The 24,822-nt window shown below is 36.8% G+C and overlaps 1 protein-coding gene across 5 annotated transcripts in view; it reads left to right on the top strand.

Annotated features, from left to right (window-relative positions):
• FGF14 (fibroblast growth factor 14) overlaps window positions 1–24,822 on the top strand; it is a 601,957-nt gene that overhangs the window by 197,999 nt on the left and 379,136 nt on the right. The gene's annotated exons all lie outside the window — the stretch shown is intronic.

The raw sequence follows: 24,822 nt of genomic DNA, 5'->3' as shown, positions 1-24,822 counted from the left end.
ACCAAAACATTATTTGCCAATCCTATAAACTTTCTGAACATGCTGTTTAGTTTATCCTAATTAATCTATTAAGAGAGGACATATACATCCTGCTTCCTCTCTCCAAAGTGACATTTATGGATTCAATTCCTTTCTCATCATTAATGCTTCTCTGTAAACTCACTACTGATCTAATTCTGTCTGTCTGCAACAAATTTAATTAGAAATATCATTATCTAAATACGTTGTTCTTTCTGTGCTTGAGACAGTGCCTATTGCCTCTGTAGACTCTTGGTGCTGTTCCTTTTGGGTGGTTAATAGCAGTTTACAAATATTTTGTTTGGGATAAGGTAGTTTATTGCATAGGCTACTAATAATCGTGTGTAAAACTGAGTTTCAATTAACTCTTCAAACAGGAACTTGAAAGTGTTCAAATTCTCAGGAGATAGGCCTCTGTACCTAAAGGCTTGTCTGCGTAGTATGTAAGCATGGCCTTTAAACCAAACTGAGTAAGAAACCAATTCACCTTATAATGCGTGTGTCTGCTGATTATATAGTTATAAGCTCAGCTAATATCTAAACTGCCTATGCCATGCTTCTGTGTGTGTGTGTGTGTGTGTGTGTGTGTGTGTGTGTGTAGGGCAAGTGCAGTTAGTTAAGGCAGTAGAGAGGGAGAACAGATGCCAAAAGTCATCAAGAAAATGTCTGAAACCTTTGTCGTAGGACTCTGGTTTCTCTAGTTATCTGCCAGGAGTGTTCTTGTCCTTTCTGCCTGAGAAACTCAGAACCATCTTTTGTGTTGCCACCATTCATTTTTACCATTACAGATTTCTTTTCATTTGATGACTATTATATGTCTACTTGTCTGTTTCTGCCACTAAAATGTGATCTCAAGTATAGGGACATCATCACTGCTAGTGGGTAAGGAGCTGGGATTGAATTCCATTTTCATTACTCTCTACATTTTATTTATTTTTTTAAATAAATTTTTATTTATTTATGATAGTCACACACACAGAGAGAGAGAGAGAGAGAGAGAGAGGCAGAGACACAGGCAGAGGAAGAAGCAGGCTCCATGCACCGGGAGCCCGACGTGGGATTCGATTCCGGGTCTCCAGGATCGCGCCCTGGGCCAAAGGCAGGCGCCAAACCGCTGCGCCACCCAGGGATCCTTACATTTTATTTTCTTTATCTGAAAATTGGGGGTAAAAAGAGTATTTGCTTCATAGAATTTTGTATAGGTTAATTAATCTTAGCCATCATCATCATATTCATGTCCTTATTGCCATTGTAAAACACACAATTTTTTTTTCTGTAAACAAATTAATATTTTATCAAACAACCTTTTGGTTCCTCCCAGTATTTTTTAACTTGAGATATAATGTGCATACCATAAAATTTACCCTTTCAAAAGTCTGTAATTCAGGAGCATTTATTATATTCATGAAGCCATGTGAACATCCTAATTCCAGAAAATTTTCATCATTGCAAAAAGAAATGCTTTCTCTGTGAGCAGTCATCCTTTATTCTCCTGCTTATTCCCTTAGCCCTGACAAAACAGAAATCTGCTTTCTGTCTGGATTTGCCTGCAAAAGACATTACATATAAATGAAATCATGGAATATGTGGTCTTTTTATGTCTGAGTCTTTCACTTAGCATAATGTTTTTAAGGTTCATCCATGTTGCTAACATGTGTTAGCATGTATATATTTCATTCCTTTTTTATGGTTGAATAGTATTCCATCATATGCATATACACTACATTTATGGCCTAATACTACATATATGACCTAATATGTGATCTATCCTGCAGAAAGTTCTTTGTGCACCTGAGAAAATTTTTTATTTTGATGTTTTTAAAAGGACTGTTCTATGAATGCCTGTTGGGTCTAGCTGTTTTATAGTGTTATTCAAGTCTTTTATTTACTTTTTGCTTTATTGCCAATTTGTTCCATTATTGAAATCAGCAACTATCATTGCTGAATTGTCTATTTCTCCCTTAAATTCTGTCAGGTTTTGCTTCATGTATTTTCAGGATCTGTTGTTAGGTACATATGTACCTATAATTTTTATGTCTTCTTGATGGGACAATTTTATTCTTATAAAATGTCCTTTGGGGATACCTGGGTGGCACAGTGGTTTGGCGCCTGCCTTTGGCCCAGGGCGTGATCCTGGAGACCCAGGATCGAATCCCATGTCAGGGCTCCTGGAGCATGGAGCCTGCTTCTCCCTCTGCCTATGTCTCTGCCTCTCTCTCTGTGTGACTATCATAAATAAATAAAAATTAAAAAAAATAAAATGTCCTTTGTCTCTAATAACAATTTTTGTCTTAAAGTGTATTTTGTCTGTTAGTAATATAGTCACTTTAGCTGTCTTTTTGTAAGTTCACATAGTAAATCTTTTTCAATCTTTTAATATTTAAACTATGTGTGACTTAAATTGAAGATGTATTTCTAGTACATTATATAATTGAGTCATATTTGCTTATTCTGTCAATCTCTGCCTTAGATTGGAGTGTTTATTCTATTCACATTTAATATAATTACTGATAAGGTAGATTTTACATCTGCCATTTTTCTACTTGTATTATATGCCATTTTTCTCTTTATTTTGCCATTACTGTCTTCTTTTGTGTTAAATAAATCTTTTCTAGTTTATCATTTTAATTCCTCTATTGCTTTTTACTCAATTTTAAAGTTATTTTCTTAATATTTACTCCAGGGATTACAATGAATATCTTATCTTCAAGATCTAGCTTGGGTAATACCAACTCAATGTCAATATCATAAAAACTTTACTGCTATGCAACTCCATTCCCTCTTCCCTTCTTTGTGCTCTTGTACATTATAAGTACAAATATTTGTATGTTATAAGTCTATCAATACAGTTTTATAATTGTTGGTTTATGCAGTTATCTTTCAAATAGGAGAAAAGTTACAAACCAAAAGGACCTTTATTTTATCTTTTGTATTTACCTGTATGGTTGCCTTTACTGGTACTTTTAATATTTCTACACATGGATTCTATTTGTTGTCTAGTTTCCTTTCATTTTAGTCTGGAAGGCTCCTGTTAGTATTTCTTTCTTTCTTTTTAAGAGAAATAACAATTATAATGAAAATAGGTAGCCTTAACTGAGCACTAATCCTGTGCCAGAGATTGTACTTTATCTCATTTAATTCTTTAAAACAAAAATAAAATGGAACAATTTGTTAAGTACTTCTGTTTAGCCTTCTGGCACATAAGAAGAAACTATGGCTTGAAGAGGTAAAGTGAATTTGCCAAGATTACACAGATAGTAAATGAAAAAACTGGAGCATTAACTTGGATCTTTGTAGTTGACCATATTCTTGTTCTTAACCACAATACTATATTGTTTTCTTTTTGCTCTTCTTTATTTTATTTATTTTTTTATTTTTTGAGGGGGGAGCAGAGAGAGAGAGAGAGAGAGAAGGTATGAGTAGGGGGTGGGAAGGAGGGGCAGAGAGAGAAAGAGAGAATCCTAAGCAGACTCCACACCAGTGCAGAGCTGGATGCAGGGCTTGATCTCAAGACTGTGAGATCATGACCGGAGCCCAAATCAGGATTTAGATGCTGAACTGACTAAGCCACCCAGATGCCCCTCTTTGCTTCCCTTTATTCTTCCTCTTCTTGTCTCTCTGTTACAGTTCTGATGTCTGCTAGTCTAAAGCTACATGCCAGTTCATCCATAACATGTGTTTCTGTCCTTCAGTTGAGAAACAATCTTTCCTCTCTTTAATCTCTTACTGAATACAGCACAATGCCTAGTACATCATGATAAATGATCAATATATGTTTTAAATAAAGGAGATGGATGAATAAAATTTGGATCCTAGGTATCTTGTTCTTTTAGTTCATCATTGATATAAAGAGAAAACTCAAAACTGCACAATATTTTTCAGATTACAGGCACTTAAGCATTTGTTAAATTGAATGAATTGGTGAAAATTCAGTGGATCAGCTTACTGGGTGTCTGTTTCTCTTTATACTTCCCTTAGGAAACCACAGCTATATGTGCAAGAGCAGGCTATGTAAGCTTCTACCAAATATATGTGGAATGTCCATTACTTTCTGTGTTAACCTATGCAGGCTAGCAGGCCTAGAGGTCTATTTTTTTGTGGTTAACAAAGAAAAGGCCTCAGTCTTAAATACTTGCAGGGGAATTTGGAATTTCTAGCTATGCAACCTACTCTAACTGCGGCTTTCCTTCCACAGAGGAGTTATTTTATGGGCTGTCAGTATGAAAACAAATCTGTTTCAATGATGTGTCTATTTTGCTTGTCCCCAATGAATGTGGTATTTAAGAAGAGCAAGAACAGGGCACTAAGCTGGAAAAGAGAGAAGTTAAGACAAGATAACTGGGAAGGATGGAGACTAGGCTAAATCAGATGCCTGAGCTCCCAACCCAGGGATGCTGTTGCTGATGCTGTTGGTCTGAGTCAGCAACAAAAATCAATAACTCAGATCTGGCCAGACTCGGGCACCCCAGAAATTTTATTCAATTCAGTAATTCTAGGATTCTATTGAATAAAAAAGCTGTTCAAAATATTTAGATTTAAGTCATGATATAGATACTTGAGTTCCTTAAACAGGAGTATATAAACTTTTCCCAGTGCCTGTGTGTTCCTTAAGAAAATGATTAATTTTGTAATTCTGTTTTGATTATAGTCTAAAAAAGGTGATATAAGCATGCTCCAGATTACCTGGGGCTCCTAATGGACTTCAGTTATACAGTTTTATTACTCATATTTGGGGTTGGATTGATCATCTGATTAGCATGAGGACTGCAACTTATTTATTCCTAGGGTAATGGGGAAAGACTGGAATTGTCCTCTACATGTAGCTCAGGCATGTGCCTATACATGCTTCTTGTGTGTACTGCATGCATGACTCCAGTGTGTTCCTGTGTGCTCTCTATGCACATTCCATGTACAAGCCAGGTATGTGCCTATATATGCCCTGTATGTATAACTCAGATGTGTTCCATACCAGTGGAGATTTATAGAAGTTAGAACAGAGAAAAATGTTGGGAAAATTGTGTATATAGATATATCAAACTTTAAATGTGCATGTGTATTATCAAATTCACATTGAGATAGTTATTTAGTTTTAGCAAACAACAGAGTCTGTCACATTAATGTTACAGTTTTTCATACTTTTTTGTAGTTTTGTTTGCTGTTAATTTATAAACTAATTTTTAGTTTTATAATGGTAAACAAGTCAGATAAAGCAGACAGATTATACTGAGTTTTATATACTAATATTGTTATACACGTCATCTGTCAACATTTGTAATTGAGAGGATCTTTTCCTTTAAAGGAGATCTTTACATTACTCAGTTGGCAAAACACTATACCATTCTATTCTGAAGTGCATGTACATCCTAATCTGAGCTATTTTAGAGAAAATAATGGTTATGTTACCCAGATAAATATTAAAGTTTAATAGCAATCTTTCATTTACTATGCAATAGCTGCAATCTCTGTTTTGTAAATTGTCAGTTTTACTTATTGATATATTTACATATTTTCTTTTACCTAGTAAAAATTATACCACATTAATACCAGCAAATTTTTGAGGCTCCATTCAAGGTAATAGGTCCAGGCTAAGAACATCTTCTAGAGTGGGTCAACAATTTTTTTTTAAAAATCTTTCCCTCATTGAATAAATATGGCATGTAAATTGAGTGAAGAAGCCCTGTAAAAAGCCTTTTCTCCTTTTTGATGTGAAGGAGTTAAAATACTAACTTCACAATTTATACTCCCTTCTACCTATACTGTCTCATGTTGCCATAGAACTGTATCATTTCCACTCAACAGAAAACAAATGTGTGCGACGAGGGGTTGAATGATTTGTCTTTATCAGAAACCTGGGGCTTTCACTCTGAATATGAATGTTTGGGCTTCAACTTTGGGCTCCTTTTGCTATATCATGTGATTTGTCTAAATAAGATTTAAACTAATTTTGGCATACAAATTGGATTTTTTTTTTTTTTTACAAATTGGATTTTTAAGGGAAGGTGTAGTATTAATTCATATGGATATCTTTATAAGTTTCTTATTCTGCATCTGTTATGGTTTATTATTGCTACATATATATTTCTATTGAGGTATAATTGACATACAACATTGTTAGTTTTAAGTGCACAACAGAAATACTTGAGATATATATTTATATATATAACTCTATATAAACTATATTTATATATAATATATATGAGATATATAACTCTTAAGAATTTCGCAGAGAGAAATATATATATATATATATATATATATATATATATATATATAGTGGAACAATCACCACAATATGTCCAGTTCACATCATTATTCTCATGATTGTTATTATATATTAAATAAATAATATATCATATATAATATGGTATATATGTAATTATATATACTATATATATATATGCTATACACATATACATATACATATATAACCAAAAAGGATTTAGATAAAACAGTATTGTATGGTAGCTCCTTTAACTCAGATTAAAATACAAAAGGTAAGTAACAGAGGCAGAAGATAGGAGAAAAGAAGTGCTTTAAAAGGTCTCTGCTGTAAAAGTTAAGAATATCACAGTTGAACGCAATGGAACTCTTAAGAATTTTGCAGAGAGAAACTTTTCTTTCCCTAACTTCTCAGAAATTTATTAGCAGTGAAATGACTTTAGAAAGCATCTAGGAAGACTGTAGCCTAGGTATATACTAAAGCTTTAGTTCTACTGCGTAACTATTTAATCAAAATAAGTCTGGAAAATGGAAATGAAAAGTGCCACATTATGTGGCATGTATTTTGGAGAGAAGTCCAGGAAATTTCTTCTCCTAGGAGCAGCTCCCGTTTCAAGAATTTATGTTGCCACCTGGGGTACCTGGGTGACTCAGTCAGTTGAACACCCTACTGTTGAAAATTTGAAAAAATATGAAGAATCAGGAAATATGTGTTCATAATTCTAGCAATATTAATTTCTTGTGTATTTTTCTCAATGCATTTTTAGCTTATGTGAGAACATATGCTTTCTTTACTTGACATTTTTAATGTTATTAAATTTCCTCATGTTATTGAAAAGCCTTTATTTTTAATGGCTACAAAGTATCCCAGCATATGGATATGTTCTGGCTTTTTAAAGCATCCAGTTAATATTGAACACTTGGGGGATTTCCAATTTTCTCTGTTGTGCCTCACTTCTGTATATAACTTTTTGTGAGCATTTTGGCATATCTCCTTATAACTACAGTATGATTGTTTCTTCTTTTTTTTAAAAGACTTTATTTATTTATTCATGAGAGGCACAGAGAGAGAGAGAGGGAGAGACACAGGCAGAGGGAGAAGCAGGCTCTCCACAGGAAGCCCGATGTGGGACTCGATCCCGGGACTTCAGGATCACGCCCTGGGCCGAAGGCAGGCGTTAACCCACTGAGCCACCCAGGGGTCCCCGTATGATTGTTTCTAAGAAGAATTAGTAAGTCAAAAGATACAAACATTCTAAATTATTTTGGTAAATATCACCAAATTACTTTTCAAACTCTTACATCAATTTGCATTTCTGACAGCAATGTCTGAATGCATCTATTTCCTTGTGCCCTCATCTGCTTTTTAATTCTTTGTTCATTTGATAGGTGAGCATTGCATCACACTGATTTAATATGCATTATTAAAAAAAGATAGATAATTTGTTTTGCTCATATTTTCCAGCCATTTATCTTTTTTGAAACCTGTCTAAATCACCTTCTTACCTTTCTATCATCATTTATCAGCGCTCAACCTCCAAAGAATGGAATAATTTCAATCACAGAGCTTTAGAGCCAAAGTGAGCATGTCCCCCACTCACCGTACACGTGTGTGCCTCTGCTCATGGTACACGCAAGTGCAGATGGATGGATGTGTATCAGTCTACCTCCTGCCTACCTTTGTGCCCCCCCACAACTGTCACCTTTTCCTCCCTTCCATGCATCTCTTACTCTTTTGTTCTCTCCTCAATATAAAATTGTCGACGTCCTTATATTGTACTGGGATCGGTAGGCTTATGTGTATCTCTGGAAATAAAAGTCAATACTTTGCCTTTGTTCTGAGTTGTCTAATGTGCCATTATGCCCTTCCCTTGCACATTGTCACCATCTCAGGACGGTTCTACCATCTGTATGTGTGAGGTGCCTACACACATAGCAGGGGCTACTTTACTGAGGCGCCTTTGAGACAGAAAGTTAGTGAACAAGAGTTCTACAGAATTATTCAAAGAAGGCTGAAGTGTTCCATACATTTGCTTTATCTCCTTCAAAGGCATTCATGGTGGTTAAATTTTACTGAAGACCTTCTATGGTAGCCAGCTGGATGAGCTTCTGTGTCCTCATAGCTCACCATGAAGGACATGCTATGCTTCTTATTTTACATCTGAGCTCTGAAAACTGTGGCCCATCTGTTAGACTATTTTCCCACTGTCACACAGCTAATAAAGAGAGTGGATTTGAACCTAAGTTTGACTGACCCTGAAGTCCATGTATGGCCTCTCTGCTGTAGTTCTTGGGCTATCTGGCAATGGTGGAGATATTTCCGCTTGTGCCTCTTGTCTGGTAGAGTGGCACACAGACCAATTCATGTGGGGTAGAGTCAGGTGTGGTGAGGTGTGAGGGAGGCAAATGTTAAACACACATACTGGTCTAATAGCAAAAGACCAAGTTCACTGATGAGCTGGGGCGAGTCTGGCTTTCATGTTCCTGGCACATGGTAGCCACTAAACAACTATTTGTTATTACTGAATAAAAGATGCTTTTCATTAAGCTACCATCTTCTCTCAAAAAAGAGCAGGGATTAACTAGTCTGTAGGGTAGTGACAATCTGGCAGTGCTAATCACTTTTCTTAATGACTCAGCCTGTCTTCAGCAAGCCATTTACACCCTCTTAGCTTCCAGTTCTTCCAAATGAGGGTATCAAGCTCAAAATGGTGTGATTCAGATGAATAAGTTTTGAACTCTTTGAACAGATGATTAATAAGCAAGAACAGCCATTTTATTTAACTTTACTGATTATCTCATTTGGAATTTCTGAATTCTGAAGAAATCCTTAGGAGAATGGATTCTGAACATATTTTAGGTAAATCTCATTTTTCAAGTTGAAAAGTTTTTATGATTTTTTCAATCTTGCACATTCTTATCAAACACTTGGCTTTTTATAAAGAGCTAGCCCACTGCCAGTGCTACAACACCACCTGTAGATTGGAATGGTACCTTATCCATCTGTCTGGGATGAATGGGCTTGCATGGGTCTCTGGAAATAGAAGCCAGAACTTATCTTTTTTTTTTTTTTTTTCTTTGTTCAAGTTTGTTTAGTACCTCCTTCTGACTCTTTTTTTTTTTTTTTAAAGATTTTATTTATTTATTCATGAGAGAGAGAGAGGCAGAGACACAGGCAGAGGGAGAAGCAGGCTCCACGCAGGGAGCCTGACCTGGGACTCGATCCCAGGTCTCCAGGATCACACCCTAGGCTGAAGGCAGCACTAAACCACTGGGCCACCCGGGCTACCCTCCTTCTGACTCTTGATTCGTATGTTTGCTGTACCAAGGACACCATGGTGGCACATCACAGACTGCCCAAATGGATTTTAAAAATGAATCAATATAATTCTAGTGAGTATATTTGTTATAATTTTGCTGAGAGCTACAATTATACAGCTCTTTACAATAAATCTTCATTCTCTAATCTGAACTTTAGTAAACTATACAGCAAGAAATACTGAGAAGTGAAAGATCTACATTTTAAGTATTTTCCTTTTAACCAAACTGAAACTTGTTAATGCTCAAAAGTAGGGATCAGCAAACTTTGTCTGTAAAGAGCCAGATGGAGAACATTTTAGGCTTTGTGAGCCAATGGGAAAAATTGAGGACATTAATTAGGTACTTACATAACAAAAGAGAAGACAGATTTCCACAAAATGTGATGAAATTCAAATAATAACAATAATAATGATAATTGAGTACACTGTTTTTGTAATAGAGGCCTATCGTATTAATTTTCTATCACAACCATAAAAAATTATCACGTACTTGGTGGCTTAAACTATCAAATTTATTATCTTACTGTTCTGGAGATCAGTGGCCCAACATGGATCTCAGTCAGCTAAAAGCAAGATGTTGATAGGGCCGCATTCCTCCTGGAGACCCTGCTATAGAGTCTCCTTCCTTGCCTTTTCCAGTTTAGAGGCTGCCTCTGTTATTAATTCATGGCTACCTTCTTCCATCTCCAAGGCTGGCAACATAGTATCTCTCTAATTCTGCTCTACCATCACATTTCTTCTTCTTATCATGCCTGGAAAGGTTCCCCACCTGTAAGGATCCATGTGATTATCTTGGGCCCACTTAGATAATCCAGCACAATCCTCCCATCCTAAAGTCCATGAGTTAGTTTTCTTGGGCTGCTCTAACAAACTGCCAAAAATGGATGGCTTTAAGCAACCAAAATTTGTTTGCCCAGTTGTTGAATCTCTAAGTCCAAAATCAAGATGTTAGCAGGCCATGGTCCCTCTGAGGGGTGTGGGGGGAAGGGATTCTCCCTTTCCTCTTCCTAGCTTCTGTCTATCAGTCCTTGGAGTTCCTTGGCTTGTAGCTATATCACTCCAATCTCTGCTCCTGTCATGACATGGGCTTCTGCCCTCCTGTGTCTTTGTCTCATCTGGCTTCTTATAAGGATATTAGTCATCTTGGATTAAGGGCTCACCCTAAAGGCCTCATCTTAACTTGATTACATGTGCAAAAACCCTATTTCCAAATAATGTCACATTCACAGGTAATGGGGATTAGGACTTCAATGTATCTTTTTGGGGACATGATTCAACTCCATAACAGTCCATAACCTTAATCAGGTCAAGTGGTTGTTAGGACTGTTATGGGGACCAGAAGCATGCTGGGTGGTGGAGGAGTCAGAGATTGGGCCATCATCTGCAGTTACAGGGGTTAACACTGATTACTGGGTTAAACCGGGTATTTCTCCATGATATTCCCACTTCTTTACCACTTGCTGTAGGAAGCCCAGGAGAGAGTGAGTACTTCATGTTATAGACCCACTTCTATCTTATTTGATATGTAGTTACATTATTGCCATATACTGAATTCCATCCTGCAGGCTACCCTTGGGATTTCTTTCAGCTTTCATTCCTTCTTTCTTTTCTTTTCCTGTCCTCCCATAACATGATTTTCTTAATATCTTTTCCTCATCACTGCTTACTGTTTCCACAATATCTAATCCCCAAGGGATACATGGCTCCATGATAAAAAAGTGAATTAGATAAAATTTTTGAATTTAAGTTATAATGGTAAATTTAATTTAAAATTAAAGTTAAAATAACAAATGGGTGATTATTCAGTAGTTATATTGGAAAGCTGGGGGATTTGAGTGAAATTGGTGACTTAAATCAATAGTTGATTATTAGTAGGCACTGGGGTCATGTTTTACACAATGGGAGGATTATGATTCAGTTTGCAGAATTTTGTTTTTGTAACCATCTGGGCCATAATAGTCTTTCTGAAATCCCCACTGGAAATTTCTTATCTTTCCACAATCTTTACTGTACTCTTTTGTCAAGCTACCGAAGCAGAGTAAGGGCACTGGGCTTTGGGCATTCTAGAAGTTTGGACTCCTGACAAGGGAAAGGGAATGGGTCAGTCAAGACATTAGTGAAACTGGGGAAGCTGCTCAAGGAGGTGTTGTCCCTATCTTTGTGCTGGAGGTGAGAGTGTGATGTTTGGAGATTGATGGTTTAGGATGTCCATGTGAGGTGCTATGTGTCCTGTATTCAGGGGAGGCATGGGGCATGAGCTGAGAGACAGAAGTGCCATGTGTTGGAAGTGATGGACCATGATCCTGGCTTGTATTATTTTAATTTATGCTTGCTCAGATATGACTTAAAGTTCATCTGTTTTCTTTAGCAATAGATTTAAAGGAGTCTAGTAGTATCAGCTTTTATGTTGATTATGAAATGAAAGACACTTTTGTTATACCATGGGATTTTATTTTCTTTATAAATTCTTCAGTGTCACCCTTGCCTTGAATTGCTCTTGGTAATAAACTCTCCTTTGTACGAATGCAGGATTTCAGTGAGCCACAAGGTTTCTGAGAAATCATTCAAGCAGACTTTGGGATTTTTGCATTTTTTTTTTTTTCTGAAAATAACTTGCTGACAAAACAGTTTAGGATCGATTCAGTACACAGACATCAGCAGATGTGAAATTGGGAAGAAAAGGAAATGCAGAAAATGAATAGTATTTCCAAAAAGCAGTAGTCACTGTGACACATATTAATTTAAAAAGCTAATGGTTTTCCTTGAAAAAAAGAAAGGAGCATGGAGCATTATTCTTTGAGTAAAAAACAAGGAGCCTGCAGTCTGGAGAGTGTCACACACATCAGGAGTCAGTAGAAAGGACACCAGAACTGAAATCGCTGGACATGATTTGAATTTAGCTTGATTCTGATCAGACTGTGTGCAGCTGGCTGAGCAGTCTAGCTCTCTAGACTCAAGGACTCACTATGTTCTCTACATGATGAATGAAGAAAAAAATATCAGTTTTCCAGAAAGCTTGAATCTTTCAACTTAATTTGTTTTATCATGGAACTCTAAGCTCCAGAAGGACAGAGTTCCCAGTAGATCAGTCCCTTGCTAAGAAACCAATGGTTGTGCTTTGGATTTGAGGTAAGTAGACCCAAGCACTGGATCTTCACTTCACCATATAGTCATTCATCCATCAATTCAGGACTGTTGTTATGCAGCAGTAAATGCTTTGCTCACAGATGACTTTCCCTTTTTAAAAACGGACACAGAAACAGCACATGGTGAGCACTAAAAATGAGGGGACGATTAATAGATTAAGATTTGTGGAAGTAGGGCGCCTAGGTGGCTCAGTGGTTGAGTATCGCCTTTGGCTCAGGTCGTGATTCTGGGATCCTGGGATTGAGTTCCACATCAGGCTCCCTGCGGGAGCCTCTGCCTATGTCTCTGCCTCTCTCTGTGTCTCTTATGAATAAATAAATAAAATCTTAAAAATAAAAGATTTGTGGAAGTATTTAAAAAATTCATATCCATGATGCCTCAAATATGATACATTTTTTACTCCCTCCCAGTTTATGCTTGTTTTTGAGCTACAGGGTGCTTTGGATTAGGTGGATACAAGTAGATAAAGTATTGTTCCATGCTGGTGTGCAGCTGATATGCCCCAGTTTAGCCATCCTAGTAATTCATGGCAGCAGCAGACCTGACTGGTTTCTGTGACTGTGTTGGAAAACATACTGAGGGTCACCTGTGCTTGGTAACTGACAACAAAGTCCAGTGATACTTCTGATGGTACTTGCTGAGTGGTACTTTCAGATTACCTGCTAGGTTACCCGGCTGTGCACCTGAGTTCAGAGCCTCTCTGATTTTGCTGTATGTTTGCAAGATGATCTCCAGGCAAAATGTACAAGTGGTATTGATGGAGAAAATGTCTTACATGAACAAGAAAGGGCCTTTCAGACTGATGCTCTTTAGTTATAGGTACACACTTTGCAGAGAATTGTGACAGTGGATAAGCTGGCAGGGTAGCAACCACATGCTGGCCTGAAAGGATGAATAGATTCAGGAAGACACGTGTCTGAAAGATTAAACAAAGTCATATTAGGAGGCTTTGGAACATTTTTCCAGAATGACTGACCAAAGTTTTCCAGTCGATTTTGATTCATGTGCCAGGGCACCCTAAAAAAATAGTAGTGAAGGCAGATCATTCCAAGCTAGACTAGGGAGAGGCTAGGTTATTTGAGTAGAACAGCTAGCTTTAAATCACTACTAAGAATTGATTTAATATTGACATTTTTTTTCTTCCTGAACTTTAATAAAGTATTTTTTGATAATATCTTCAAAACATATAGGTTTAATTTTAAAAGGTAAATATAGTTATTTTTTTGCAGAATTTATTTTGAAATCCCTTAAAATAAGCAGTGCAGCAATGAAACAAATCTGAAAAATTTTAAAAAATATTTACTGAAGAATAATTGGAGGGCAAGCATGTTTAGTCATCAATACATGAGAGTATCTTGAGGTGCTTCTTCTTTTATTTTCTTGAGATGCTTCTTAAGAGGATAACAAATGTTATAAAAAATTGTCATTACAAAATATCTTACTGACTGGCAACATAAGTATTTTCCAACATGGATTTTTAAATTCAGTAACACATAATTATTTTCAGAATTAAAAAGAGAAACTTTCCTTTGCATACCTATTGCTGCTTGCAATGATTATACTCATTTTTTGGTACAAATTAAATACTTTTCCACAAGATTAAAATGAGAAATAAAAGACATTAAGACTTTCTATTTTTATTTTCTTTGCTTATTTGTATACTAAAAAAAGAATAGATTTTTTTTTTATCTCTCTCTGAAAAGATTTTCCAATTAAGGAAAAATGAAGTCAAAAGAAGAAACTTCCTTTTATATCCAGATGAAGAGTCTGATGTTAAAAGTAATGTTACCTTTTGTCATTTCTGAATAATTTTAGTGCTTTAAGCTCAATGGTTCATACTCTCTGCCATTACAAAGGCTTATCTTTAGTTTGTACTGTCTGAAAAATATAACCGATATGAATTTCACTGAAGGTTTCTTGTTTTGTTTTGTTTTGCTTTAAAACAAACAGTTGCTAAAGAACGCCTCGACTTACCTATAGTTTTATGATAACAAAATTTACCTTATGTTCTTGGTCATTATAACGCCTTTTGTTGAACTACAACACTGAACTAATTATAGAATAAGTGCTTTTATGGTAGATGTGTTTAGAAATACCATATCTTGCTGCTTCTGCTGTATTTGTTTATAAATGGCTTTCTCTGTGAGTTAGACCAGGACAGCCATCTGCTTGGGTGTGGGGCAGAAGTAGTAGCATTGCTCTAAAAGGGGAGGAGCATATAACAATGATGTGTATGTGTGTATATATATATGTGTGTGTATATATATATATATATATATATATATGTATATAAAACGCACACACACAATAGAATATAGTCATCAAATAATGGAATCTTGCCATTTGCAACGACGTGGATGGAACTAGAGGGTGTTATGTTAAGCAAAATAAGTAAGAAAAAGACAAATACCGTATGATGTCACTCATATGTGGAATTTAAGAAACAAAACATATGAAACATAGGGGAAGGGAAAGAAAAAAAATGAAAACAGAAAGGGAGGCAAACTCTAAGAGATGCTGGACTCTGAAACAAAGTGAGGGTTGCTGGAGGGGAATGGGGTGAGGGGATGGGGTAGTTGAGTGATGGGGATTAAGGAGGGCATGTGATGTCATGAACACTGGGTGTTATGTGTAACTTATGGATCACTAAATTCTGCCCCTGAAACTAAAAATGCACTATATGTTAACTAAATTGAATTTAAATTAAAAATTCTTTTAAAATAAAAGGGGAGGAGCAGGGGAGGAGGAATAGGGAGGGGAGGGAGAGGAGATGGAGGAGGGGGAGAACGATATAAACATGGTGACTTAGTCAATAATATTGTAGTGAATATTTAAAAATTGCTGGGAGTAAAAATGGAAAGTTCTTCTCAAAAGAAAAAAACTCTGTAGCTTCATATGGTAATGAATGGGGATTTGAGTTACTGTGATGATCATTTCACAGTGTATACAAATATTGAATCACTATGTTGTACACCTGAAACTAATGTGTTAAATGTTAATTAGACCTCAATTTAAAAAGAGACCGGGAAAAAGAAGAGCTGATATTTCCTATAATAGGCTTTTTGTGTTCTCATCAAGATAACAGGCATGACAGCCAGGATCTATCAAAAAAAGAAAACTATAGTATAAATACCTTGACTTCCTCCTATAACCTACCAGGAGATAACTCTATCCTACAGGTTTACCAGATTCTCAGTGATCAAGGCTATGCCAAAGAAAGGATGGGAAGTCCTAGCTGCCTGCTGTGGTCTAACCCACTGTTCTAGGATGAATGGGAACAAGGGCACAGCCCACCCTATGACATTGTGTCAGCCACACACCCACATGAGCATTTATGTTCTGTAGCCATGTTGGTCTGTTGGCAGTCACTAGTCACACATGGCTATATTAATTAATTAGTTAATTACATTATTAATTTTGTTTTCCTGAGCAAATGGTCCATTATTATGGTATCAGATAAATAGGATAGTGAAAGAATGTCTCAAAACACCTAACTATTCACAGAATCCCTTGAATAATTCAATCTATGTATTTTTTCATTGTTTTAAATATCATCTATATCCTAATGACTAAAATTTGTACCTCTGTCCTATGTGACAATATAAATTTAAGTTAATTTTAAAAATTCAGTCTTGCTAGTCACTTTTCAAGTGATCAATAGCCACGTGTGGCGGGTGGATTCTGTGTTGGATGGTGCAGCTCTATCACATTTCCTTCATCAGAGGCTCTACTGGACTGCACTGGTCTAAAGCTTCCATGAGAAAGTTGAGTTCTTGAGATATCACCCAATTAAATTACTTTTGATTGAGGCTTCTAAGCAGGGCTAAATCAGTTAATAGGAAACATGAAAACTTTTTTTTTTTTTAATTTGCACATCTTTTAGCAGCAGTGTGAATTTGCAAATTTGGTCATGTAAACCTAAAGAATGGGATGGTTTTTGGGTACCTGTGTGGCTCAGTTGGTTGAGCAACCGTCCCAGGTCATGATCTTGGGGTCCTGAGATTGAGCCCCGCATTGTGCTCTATGGTCAGTGAGGAGTCTGCTTGAGGATTCTCTCTCTCTCTCTCTCTTTCTCTCTCTCTCCCTATGCCCTTCCTCCTGCTTGCATGTACACTATCTCTCTAGAATAAATAAAATAAATTTTTTAAAAAAGAATGGGTTGATTTATTTTTCCTGGAGAGGGGCTCTCTCTAGAATAAATAAAATAAATCTTAAAAAGAAAAAAGAATGGGATGATTTCTTTTCTCTGCAGAGGGGCCTTTGTTATTCCTTTTGCTTTCTGAAATGTCTTACTGGGATGATGCTTAATGATGATTGCCTCTCATTTTATAACTTCCCATTTGGGGCTTATTATTTCATTTGCACTTGATTCAGTTAAGAAACATGCAAAACTTGGTCTGATGATCTGGTCTGCAACTTGTCCTCAGGGGCCTGAGTGACACTGGCATCAGAACCAAGGACAGGTGTCTCAGGGAGGTGGAGAGGGATGACAGGTGTTGGGTGGGACACTGGAGACAGCAGGAAGCAAGAGCTCTTGGACTGAGCACATCGGGAAAATGTGGTGAGACAAAACCATGGGCAAAATAGCTCCAGCAGCAAGTCTGTGCAGGACCCGAGCCTATGAGAGGAGACTTGCTAGCTTAAAGGCAGAGACCCCTTGGCATAATCTTCTTGTCTAAAGATTACACATTTTCCTTAAATCCAAAGAGAGGACCTAGGATGAAAGATCAGTAATCCAGTGTCGGAGGAGGGCATGAGTAGGCTGTGAGTGTGTATTTTTTCTTCTCTCTGCATTATTCCAGATACAATTGAGCCTGTGTACAATTCTGTTATTTTCTTAACTATAATGTGGTATCTTAAGCTAAAGATCAGTAGCTTGTACTTAGCTCAGGCCTGATCTTCAAGTGTGTGTTTGTTGACTGAAGCGGTTCAGAAGGGGAGTAGACATTTGTGCCAGGGGTTGTTCTCTCCTGGGAATCTCCACAATTTTTTTTCCTATGGAAGCTCTGAAGCCTATTCACTGGTTTGGTTGACCTCCCTTTGCCCATCCAGAAGCCTCCGTACCCTGACTCAGCTGTGGGTAGCAAGGGCCTGCCTTCAGCAAATTCATATCTTGTTGATGCTGTCAGCCACAGTCAGAAGTCAAGAGAGCACACCCTGAAATCCTCAAGTCCATGGGTAAAATAGCTCAAGACCCTCTATAAGAAATCCAACTATTACTGAGCTCTGTGCATTGGATTTGTATAAGGCTTTCTAAGAAAGTGTTTCCCAGTTCTTATGGATTATTTTGCCACATTAACAAAGGGTACCTGTGCTCTGAAACCCACTGTTTAGATGATGTATATAGAAGAAGACCTCTAGTAGTCTACATTGATGCAGCACCAAGGAAAGAATTAATGACTTTGATGCTGTATTTCCCCCATACTTTGGAGGGCTTCTCACAAATGTGCTCATTGTTTCCAAAAATAATACTGAAAGCAGTTTCTGGCTCCCTTTTACTCAATTTTCTTTCTTTTTGTGTATGATAAAGAAGGCAGCTGCTTTTTTCCCCATGAAACTAAATATATCTTATTTTTCTTTTTTTTTTTTTTTCTGTCTCTCATCTGGCCTATCTTAGTTCAGCAGTAGGGTAATAACTACTTATTATTCAGGTTGATTTTCAGTTATGAATGTTTCTGCTGCCAGATTAAGTACCCAGATTTTCAGAATATGTTTTCCACAAGTCCCTCTGGGTACAAAGTCCTTCATTAGCAGTGTTATTCTCGTAGGAGAGAACAATATTGATTATTAGAGCTGAAGCCTCTAATTCAACACTAAAGGCACAGTTCTACAAAAGGAAAAATAGTAGACTATGGAAATTTGGGTCATATTAAAAAAAAGAAAAAGGAAAAAGCCTTATCTCTGCTCACAGCATATCTAAACTGGTCAGAATTAGCAGAAATGTCAAAGGTAGGGACATATGAATGGCAATTCCTTAAGAATTTCGACAGAGGGAGAAGAGGACCGGCATAATCCTCATTGTAAGTGCTAATAGCTGAGTAAGAGGTCAATGCTATTTATATCTTAAATTATCTGGTCTGGTGCACTTGGAAATGTGGCATGTGTCGTTAAAATCAGAAGACCATTTATAGAATAAGGGACAGATAATTGCCCTTTTAAGATGATGTATATAGAAGAAGACCCTTAGCATTTGAAGAATTAAATTTGTGACTGCTGTGCATTTTGACTGTGACCTCACGATCTATGATCTTTTATCTGTTGAGACCTAAATTTGAACCTTGAGCACTTCCAGCCTGACACATAGAAACAAGTGTCTTAGCTCTAAGTGACTACTATGTATCATCTACTCAATTGTGCTTGGCTGTTTTGCTACACTAGTTAGGTTAATGCTCCCCAGTGATTAAAAACCATATTTTCTTTTCCAGGGAGAAAAAAAAAAAAGGCAAGTTTCAACTAGAAAGCTTATTCTTGGGTGTGAGGGATGGAAGCCAGCTCAGAAAGTTAGGGCATTTTTGAATATGAGTGTTCATCAGAGTTCTAGGAAACGGCTATCATAAATAGAAATGTCTGCACCATTTACTGAGACCTCTGCACTGTACTGAGTGGAGGAGAAGAGGCCACACAAAGGAAGTTTAAGGTTCAACCCTGCTTTTTTGTAACTCTGATCATACCAGGCATGTCCTTTATGTTGTTTTGTTTCCTCAATGAGAACCTAAGGGAGAGGTGCAGAGATTATATGAAAAGTGCAGAAATTCATTGACTTACTGACTCATTCATTGAACAGTCGTTTCCTTGAGCAAGCACTTACTGTGTACAGATCCTCAGCTAGGTACTGACGATGCAGTGGTGAGCAAAATATCTCTGCTGGTAGGGTCTTAATATCTACTAGGGAGAGAGTTATTAATTACATAGATACACAACTTTAAAATTTCAAGTAGTTGTGAGAAACCTGAAGGGTGATTCCAGGGAGCTGTAAATGACATGGTGACAGGCCAGTCAACAAAGTCTTGGGTTAGGCACAGATATTAAAGAATGAGTGTAATTTGATGAGCTACCAGGTATTTGTCATCTTTGCCCCCCAACCCCATCCCATGTAATTTTTCTTCATTCTATAGGAATTGTTTACACTGGAGAAGCATGTATTTTTATTGTTTTAGAATTAGTAGCACTGGGGGATCCCTGGGTGGCGCAGCGGTTTGGCGCCTGCCTTTGGCCCAGGGCGCGATCCTGGAGACCCGGGATCGAATCCCACGTCGGGCTCCCTACATGGAGCCTGCTTCTCCCTCTGCCTGTGTCTCTGCCTCTCTCTCTCTCTCTCTGTGACTATCGTGAATAAATAAAAAAAAAAAATTATAAAAAAAAAAGAATTAGTAGCACTATGCAGACATAAACTTTCAGCTTTATTGAAGAGCAGTGAGGGTGTTTGAGGGTAGGCTGTCAGTGATTTGCTTCATATTTTTACTCATGGTCTATGTAAAGAAACTGAATTTTTGGCTCAGGATTTTTGAAGATATAATTTTATTGAAAGGGATTCAATGGCTACATACAGTAAAAGGCCATGGAATAAAGACAAGAAATTTAAATTACAGATTTTTTGGGGCACATAGTAACCTGACTTTTATATTTATTTAATAACATTGATCCATCACCTAAGGGATTACAATTCTTGGCCTTTGTTTCTCTTACAAATTGATTCCTTTTTAATATGTCCAGCTTCTTCCAAGTCATATTTTGAAAAAAAAAATCTGGTATTTCAGTTTCAATATTTTAATGAGGATTCTCTTATAGATTTTTCAAAGCTCAAGACTTTTTAGAACTAAAATCCCGTGGGTATATACTTGTTAGCTCAATGGGTTCAGCATATAATTTACTTCTCAAACTTCTATTTGCTAACTATTCATATAGAGAAATAGTGTAAAAATTAAGACAGGGAATTATTCATATAGAGACTTGGAAGTTAGAAGTCCCAGACCCAATTTTTTTTTTTTAAGTTTAAAAGTAAACTATTAAATGTGTTCTTGGGTTGTCAGTAGTAATAGATTTGAAGAGTAGTCTGAGTATGCATGCCAAAATGCTGGTCATGAGTGGCTTCTTTCTAGTGAGTGTGAGAAAATCTTATGCTTTACTTGATGGAAAATTCTGGTCTGGACTTGCTTTAAATACATACAACCTGACGTGTCCATTGATTTGTTCTTTGTCAACCTCCTAGTGCTCAACTTCGGTCACAGCGTCTTTTGTAGCATCCTTTCCACAGAGTTCCCAGTATTCTCAGATTATATCCAATATACTGATTAATTAACATTGAACTCATGGCCAACAGCAACATAACTCATGCCTGCCTGGAGCTTATCCAGTGTTTTCTTCACAAGGCACATCACCACCTTCTTGGGCATAGGAACACCCAACAGCACTGCGGCATTATACCTGGGGGCCAGAAAAAGCACAGAAATGCACAAAGTATGCCACTAAATAGACCACAAAGGGGACATTTGTTTACCGTATGAGCTGGAACAAGAAAGCAGAACATTGCTTTGTTCAACTACCGCTGGAAAAGTACATAGCTACTAAGCAATTTCATTTTTCTCCACTCTGCACCAGTCTATGAATGACCATGAAAGCATAGCAAGTATTGATTTGGTGGTTACAAATAAATTTTAGTGACTGGGTAAATTTGCAAACACAGGATCTTCAAATACTGAGAATCGACTGTATTGCTTGTTTTTTCTATCCTTACCATCACCACTCTGACCTGCATCCTTGTCACGAAATTCTGGGTTGCTGCAAAAACATTTCGTTCTTCTCTCCCTCCAATCCTATCTCTTGTTTATTCTCCCTTTTTGCTACCACTTATCTTTTCAATTAGTTTTCTGTTGTCACTGTCCCTCCCAAATTTTAGATTTTTCAAATTAAATATTATCCTGGCATTCAAGGGCTCTCGGTTCTACATTTTTTCTCATTCTGTAGTTCACTTCTTCTAAACCAGTGCCATCCACCAGAACTTTTTCTGGTGGCAAAAATGTTCTGTATCTTCACTGCACTAGCTACCTTGGTCTGTTGAGCACTTGAACCATGCTGACATGACTGAGGAACTGCTAAGTGTTACAGCTAGTTGGACTCTGACACCAGGCAACATGTTTGGCACAGACATTAGCTGCCTATTAAGAATGGTCTGTTCATTCTGTCCCAGAGATGACTTACAAATTTCTTCGTTCTTGCCTTTGCCTATATAACTTCATCATCTCTCTGTTCCCCATCCTGGTCTTTATCACCAATCATCTTTATTTCTCCTTATTCACATTGCACCAAAAAGGAAACCAAACCATCCATGACCCATCCCATCCAGATGGAGGGGATTTGTATGCTTTTAAATTCCCAAAGACATTATTTTGTTTAATGTCATCTCTTCCTAACATGACTGCAAAGTCTCTAAGGGTGAAAAATGGTCAGCAGTAAATGTGGTGACTGATGTTCAAATAGATACCCAATAGATTTATATTAAATGATTGTCAGCAGTGCTTTGCAGTGCAAGAAAATAAAAATGTATGCTATTTGGGGTTTGTAGAAGTCAGTGTAGGCTAGGAACATAAACACCCTTAGATCTCAGCAGTGTACAAAGACAAAGATTTATTTCTTGCTCATGCCCTAATGTCATTGTGACTTGGCAATGACTCTATCACAGGGTCTTTGCTGATTGGTCAGCCTCTTAAAACCTGTGCCTGTAAGTGACACTCCACTGCTGGGTCAACAGAGAGGGAATGACCTTCCTGCTTGGAGATATCAGAACAGTTGGTAAAAAGTAACAATCTACAACAGAACTCAGATTTTTTAGTTAGGCTTTCACCATTTGCCCCCTATTTCTGGCATAGCTTCATTAATTCATCTCTCTACATCTCTCCCTACTCTTCTTTAAGTAGCCTCCAGAATGTTTTCCAGGTGTGCAAATATGATAATTTCATCACTCTGCACAAAAGTTTTGGAACATTTCCCATTTCATATATAAAAACCTTAAACTCCTAAGCATGGTACTTGTGACTTTTCATAATCCAGCCTCCCTTTGGTCATGTTTGCACTGTATACCCTATGGTTTTTTGCCTCTGAATCACCCGACTTTGGAACCAGTTAGATCACCTACTAGAATACTGATCCCTGATAACCATCCTGCAGAGACCTAGCCCAAAATGACCTCTAGAGAATTATTGCCAGCAGCTCTGCAGAGAGAATTGAACCGTCATTGGTGCTTCTGTAAGAGATACCTTTTGTTATAGTGTTTCTGAAATTATAGCATTTCTTTGTGTGTTTAGCTGTCCTTCCATTTACTCCAGTCTCTTAGCCATGTAGCCTTGACACTAATTTACTCATATTGTAAGCTTAGTGCCTAGTATGGTATCTATCACAGAAGATGCTTCATATATATTTCCTCTATGGAAAATGAACTAGCAAAAACGTCTTACCAGTAAAACATGACATATTACGCAAGATTATACAACTGGTGTATAATATCTCTTTGCAAGAGGATAATTTATAAAATTAAAGCAGAATTGGTATGATATCCATAAACTATCCAGCATGCTCTTATTTGTCACCACAGATATAATTTGTCTATGAAAGGTCATTAATGGAATTGGAAAGAAAGTTTTTAAAAGTATTTACATTTACTGGAAGCCTTGGTTATATGGTTGGCAACATGATGAGATTTTTTTTAAAGAGGGAAATCAAATGTTTCACGTATTCCAGGAAACTTTTATGAATCCCTCCATATGAAATATATGGATGTATGCTTATAGCATAGTTATTTATTTAGGGACATTTTCAAAGCAAGTATGTTTCTCTAAGAATTGGAAATATTATTCACATTATCCTTTATGTCTTTACCACTAACCTACATACAAATGAGAGGGACACTACTACCCACTGCTACTGACCAGAGGAAAGTTACATAGACTCATAACATCTTCCCAGAAAAGGTTTATTGAACTTAAAATAGAAAGATGCTGGGCACCTCCTCACACACAAGGCTGAGACACAAACACAATTCATGCAGGTGTACATTTTTTACAGCTTTCTACCCACAAGAGAAACCCAGAGAACCATAGCTATGGCTTCCCAGATAATTTCTTGTCTCTATAATTTCCATTTTTAGATTAAAGTTCACTCTCAATTAATACATAACAGAGTCCTGTGTTACATTGAGAAATGCCAGAAACTTTACCGGTTATTTTGGAATATTGGTGCATCTAGCCAGTGAAGCTTGCAGTATTACTAATATTATAAACTTGATAGACTCTTTTGGTTCAAGTCTTTGTGGTACTTATAATGATGCAAAATGCTCATTTGTAGGACTAGATTATAGTCTCAATATCCTTGCATTTCCTATAAAAGAATTGATTTTTTAAAATGTAGTGTTCACTTATATTAATTACTTTGGAAATTTGCTCTATGGGCTTCATAATGCCAAAGACTAGAATAGCTGATGGTTGCTTTTGCCAAAAATCTGTTTTTCTAAAAGCTTTCTCTTCAATTGCTTTCCAGTAAATTTATTCCTGTGATCCATTCTTACAATTTATCACAAAACGCCTAAAATAGAAGTCTTGTTCAGTCTCTGACCAAGGGATTCTATTTTTTGCTGAAACTTCAGTTGCCATTTAGAATAGCATTGTTTGAAAGCTATTAACTAGCTGTCACTTAACTCCAATTAAGAAACCTGCAACTGATTCTATTTCCTTCTCTTAATAGCTCTTAAACTGAGAGATAACATACTTAAAGGCGTGTATAACCAAGATGTTTTACATGTGTCAGACTTTTGTTTTGCCATTTAGTTTTTACATTTACATTAAGTTATAGAGGAGTATGAATCAGAAATACTCATAGAGGTGTGTCTTGAACCACTACAGCTTACCTTTGGGATGAAGGAAAAGTGCAAAATTAAGATTTGTTCTGATAAGAAAATTAAAGTCAATGTCCAGAATGAGCAATATTATTCATGCATTTATTCATTCTCCAAATATATATTTTTTTAGTATCTTCTAGGTGCACCCTGCTAGTAATACAGGAATTAATTATACAGTCCCAGCCATCAGAAAGTTTACGGCCTCACTGAGGAATTCTTAAATAATTTTCT

Source organism: Canis lupus, chromosome 22, assembly GCF_011100685.1.
Source record: "Canis lupus familiaris isolate Mischka breed German Shepherd chromosome 22, alternate assembly UU_Cfam_GSD_1.0, whole genome shotgun sequence".
NCBI classification, from domain to species: domain Eukaryota; kingdom Metazoa; phylum Chordata; class Mammalia; order Carnivora; family Canidae; genus Canis; species Canis lupus.
The sequence above is the reverse complement of the archived record's forward strand: the minus strand, read 5'-3'. Positions and strand labels throughout refer to the sequence as shown.